The 5,000-nt window shown below is 40.2% G+C and overlaps 1 protein-coding gene across 4 annotated transcripts in view; it reads left to right on the top strand.

Moving 5' to 3' along the window:
- Positions 1 to 808: 808 nt before the first annotated feature.
- The window catches only part of LOC138964926 (uncharacterized), a 47,089-nt gene continuing 42,897 nt past the window's right edge, over positions 809 to 5,000 (top strand). For 2 of the 4 annotated variants that reach the window (XM_070337000.1, XM_070337002.1), the window contains exons 1-2: positions 809 to 941; positions 1,349 to 1,598. The gene's annotated coding sequence lies outside the window, so the exon portion shown is untranslated. Of the gene's footprint in view, positions 1,030 to 1,348; positions 1,599 to 5,000 lie in introns of all 4 variants that reach the window. The other 2 variants (XM_070337004.1, XM_070337001.1) reach the window with 2 other exon arrangements.

Genomic DNA, 5,000 nt, shown 5'->3' with positions numbered 1-5,000 from the left:
TAGTGCTAGGACTGGTTGGTCCGGTGTCAGAATAATGTGACTGGGTGAGACATGAAGCCTGTGCTGCGACTTCTGTCTTGTGTGTGGCGCACGTTAAATGTCAAAGCAGCACCGCCCTGATATGGCCCTTCGTGGTCGGCTGGGCATTAAGCAAACAAACAAACAAATACTTTTTGCAAAATGATGAGCCTGATGTAAAAAATTGAACAGATAACAGCGATTGTTTTACCTAAATCACTGATAATTACAAACAACATGCTTGAAATGTAGATGTCCTGTAAGATAATTAGACTTTCGCTGCCACGTAAGAGGTGGGCCTGAAAGTATGACGTGCAGATGACAGTGATATCGGTGATTAAAAGAGAATGTTGTACTTATCATTTGTAATTACGAAGATAAAATATATTCTTTGTAATTGACTTTTTTGTTAACGGCTCATCTCTCTGGATGCATTCTAACGCCAAGATGAATCATCTAACTAGATATCGGTAACTCAACAGTGAAACTAACGAAGATAACTCAGTGATATTTGTAATAAGAACGGGTTTTCTTTTTTTCTGGCGGTACCCCAACGCCGACAATCTCAAGTCAGTCAGTGTCATTATTGTACAAGGTAGCGGTCATTCAATATTAAAAAGTTTGATACTGATTATCTTTGTTTGATATCCTTCACTCAGCAGTATTGTTTGAAAGTATCAGTGATAACTATGAGGATCACAGTTATCTGTGCAATTATCACTTTTGGCACCAGAACGCCGCCATAACCAGATATCGCATGACACAACCCTCGCCCTTCTCAAGTAAATCACCTCTCTACGACGCGCGCACTGTCTTCCGCGGTGCCACCGTGAAACCCCCTGCCCTGGCACATAGCTCCTCGACTAGTAGCTCAGTCTACCACACGACAGGGACAAAACGGAACTTCGCGACTAAACACCAGTGTAAGTGGTGCGCAGTTTCTACTAACTTACTTTCGGGTCTAGTGCTGTTGACTCATGTTGAAGACATTATGAATTAGACTTAAAACAGGTTTGATGTCACTATAATGTGTTGGAAAAATGTACATAAATGTTTGGCGGATAATTTGTGGACTAGGATTATTTATTTAATTCTTTGTTTATTTATCTATCCAATTTTTTTGTTGTTGTTAGTTTGTTTGTTTGCTCGTTTGTTTGCTTTGTTCTTGTTTTGTGCTTGTTTGTTTGTCTTTTTGATTAATTGTTGCTTTTTTTTTTTAAATTTGTTTGTTTGTTTGTTTGTTTGTTTGTTTGTTTGTTTGACAGTTTGTTTTGGATGGAGGTCTTAAAGAAGTTAATGTTTTTCATGTATTTCAATTGTATGTGTGCAGAGATAGGCCTACCTGCTGTAAAATGTTGCTGAGACCATTATGAGGACGAAAATAGGGCTGTGGCTACCTGATTCGTTTTGTCTTGACATCTAGAGAGAGAAAAAAAATCTTAAAATAAACAAAAAACAAAAACAACTGTGGAAATTGTGAAGTTTTCACCAAAGATTGAAAACAAATTCCGAGGGCTGGAATCGTCACATATTCCAAGTGCATACCGTGGGATCTTCTCTGACATACCGTGGAGGAACAGGTAACATTTGTGTTTTACTATACTTGTTGTTGTTGTTGTTGTTGTTGTTGTTGTTGTCGTAGTTGTCGTTGTCGTCGTTGTCAAGCATTTGTTTCCTGTTCGTGTTGTCAAAGTTTAATTTGTACAAACAACGTGTAGAGACATTTTCGTCAGTGTAGATCAGAAAGAGTCTTTATCATCCTATTCTATTGGTGTTTCGCTTGTTTATTTTCAGTTAGTGTAATATTTTTACTTAATGTTTTTGTGCATGTGTTATTTTTTAATTGTTCATCCTGAAAAATGAGTATAAGAAAGGGTTTCTTGTGCGTGCGCGTGCACATAGGTTATAGAGGATATGATCAGTTTTGCAAAATTCGGAATGCGAGTTTACTGATCTATATGGAAAGGTTTTAGCTGTTTTTTCAAATGGTATATATACAACAACAACAACAACAACAACAACAACAACAACAACAACAACAACAACAACAACAACAAAACTCATCAAAGTGAATGTGTGATCTGTAAGAGAACGAGAGGATTGGGAGGAAAGAGAGAGTGAGATTGAAAGATCGGTCTCTAGGGATAGCTGTACATGTACCGCCCACGCTTTCAGCATTTGATAAACACAGAATTTAGATAATGCTGACAGTTTGCATAATGGGTTTTTAAGAGGTGTTACAACTCAAAAGATCGTTCAACAAAAGCGTTCCCTTTTAATACCAAGCCTTACAACTAATACTCAATTGAACAAGCTACATGGAGAAAACATGTAAAAGAGTTGAAGAAAGGAATAGAATTGTCTGTCTGTCTGTCTGTCTGTCTTCCTGTCTGCGGGAAAAAGCCCTCCTCCCCCCACCTCCCCCCAAAAAGGACATTTTTGTCTCAGTCTTAATTATATTGACGTGTTCTTCAGTAGATGTAAAAGCGTTATTTGGACGTCGTCATGGAATCAGTTTTGGCGTAACTCATTTGTCGACAGCTTTTCAGCAGAAGGCCAAAACTGATAATTTTTCAAATAAAATAGTGTTTATAATTTATCCACCTGGTATGGATTGAAAGATAAAAGAAGGTTAAATGTATTTTCTGTTGTGTTTTAGAGAATATTTTTTTATGGAGAATGATTTACTTAACAAAAAAACATCAACATCGCCAAGAATCGAATGACGCCAACATTCCAAGACGACGACGAGTTGTGGATTGCTGAATGATACCTTCTTCTTCTTCTGCGTTCGTGGGCTGAAACTCCCACGTACACTCGTGTTTTTTGGGGTGTTTTTTTTGCACGAGTGGAATTTTACGTGTATGACCGTTTTTTACCCCGCCATTTAGGCAGCTATACGCCGTTTTCGGAGGAAGCATGCTGGGTATTTTCATGTTTCTATAACCCACCGAACTCTGACATGGATTACAGGAACTTTTTCGTGCGCACTTTGTCTTGTGCTTGCGGGTACACACGGGGGGTGTTCGGACACCGAGGAGAGTCTGCACCCTTCGTTCTGCTGCTGACCCTCTCCGCCTCCACATCCCTCGCTCGAAACTCGCATCTGCTGGTCAGCGTGCATTTCCCTCCGCGGGCCCCTCCGTCTGGAACTCCCTGCCGCTTGAGCTTCGCCAGAGCCCCTCTCTTGACGCGTTCAAGAGTAGGTTGAAGACTCAGTTCTTCCCGTAGCTGGCTGCGACTTTCATGCTCGACGTGATGTGTTGTGCCCCAAAAGACATTCTTGTGCTGTGCTCTGTGAGAGGTGTTTTCTTTGTGCTTAATATTATTTTGTTTGGACCTAGCTATTGATGTGTACATTGTTGTTAAACAGTTGTTTGTTTACCAGGGTTTGCTAGTGTGTGATAGGGTTCGTGTCCGTCTGAAGATGTTAGTTTCTTTGTTAGTCCTGTGTTGACAACTCTTCGACAAGCGCTTAGAACTGTACCCACGGAATACGCGCTATATAAGCTTCATATTGATTGATTGATTGATTGATTGATTGCACACAAAGTTGACTCTGAGAAATAAATCTCTCGTCGAACGTGGGGACGAACTCACGCTGACAGCGGCCAATTACTGGATACAAATCCAGCGCGCTACCGACTGAGCTACATCCCCGCCCTGCTGAATGATACCAATAACCACACTGTGTGCAACGTGTAATGCCTGAAATGTCATTCAATCAAACGCTTAACACCTTTATTTGTATGTACCTCAGGTATCACATTTCTTTTTCCGAAAAAGACAAATATGTGCCCACTACCAAATGAATCGCTAACACAATAATCCTTCAGAGTGCGAGACGGTCAGCGGAAAGAAAATAACAACAACAAAGAACTCACCTGTTCGCGAAACGATGTATTAAGAGAATGAATTCTTCAGAATAATCGGTCAATTTAAAGGTCCTTCAATATTTGAAATACGCAAAGTTGGAATATATATTAAGCACAAATGCAGGAAATGTACGCTCACGTTCGCTGTCTGAAAGAAAAGTCTACACTCTTGACAAAGAAAATAAGGGCAATTCAAAAAACGTATTAACCCAGAGAAAAGCAACAGTTCGCTTGACTGCACAAATCTGCAAAGTACAATGACCTGCACTAATTTCAACGCCTGCCAGGTCACACTACAGGCCGGGAAGAAAAAGATCGGAAAATGCAAAGAACAAAACAAAAATTTTTTCACATAAAACTGTGTCGTCTTTGTGTGTGGTGTAAAGTATACTGACTTGCACTTACTTTGGACGCTTAATTCAGAATAAAATATCTAAATGAGCGATCGCGACTATGAGTCTAAAATGAAAGTTGTGAGTGAGACAGAGACCCCACTGATATGTATTACTCGGGCAACGTGATACTCAACGGGAAAAAAGGTTTACTTAAAACTAATCCATGAACAGAAAGATTCCATTTGAGTAATAGGTAATGTTCAGAGAGAGAGAAATGAGCCTGCGCTTTAAAGTAGTGTTCGTCCAAGGCGGCGCAGCAGCTGGTAACAGTGTTCCGTGAGTGTTTGGCTTTACTTGTTCTTTAAGTGCACCAGTGTTGAATCACATCTCGGGTTGAATAAAAAGACGCAAGCATGGACAGAAGATTGAACAAGAAAGATTTCCAAGGATCGGCCATGTAAATGTTTACAATCTTCTAAAATGTGCTTAAAATCAAGGATCCAATAATTTATTAATATTCAGTTCATAGCTCAAGAATGACCTAGATGCATTTCTATCTGTTTTTACTTTGGTTTAAACAAAACTTTATTATTCAGTTTTAGTACCGTGACATACAATATATGACACAGGGGATCCGAGTTTAAGTATAAAGCTTATATTAAAGACTAGATGAGTACCCGCTTCGCCGGGTACGGCTTCGCCGGGAAGAAGTCGAGCCGAATACCCGGCTGCGCCGGGGACCCGGCTTCGCCGGGTGTACGCCGGCTTCGCC

The sequence above is a fragment of the Littorina saxatilis genome, linkage group LG4 (genome assembly GCF_037325665.1).
Source record: "Littorina saxatilis isolate snail1 linkage group LG4, US_GU_Lsax_2.0, whole genome shotgun sequence".
NCBI classification, from domain to species: Eukaryota; Metazoa; Mollusca; class Gastropoda; order Littorinimorpha; family Littorinidae; genus Littorina; species Littorina saxatilis.
The sequence above is the reverse complement of the archived record's forward strand: the minus strand, read 5'-3'. Positions and strand labels throughout refer to the sequence as shown.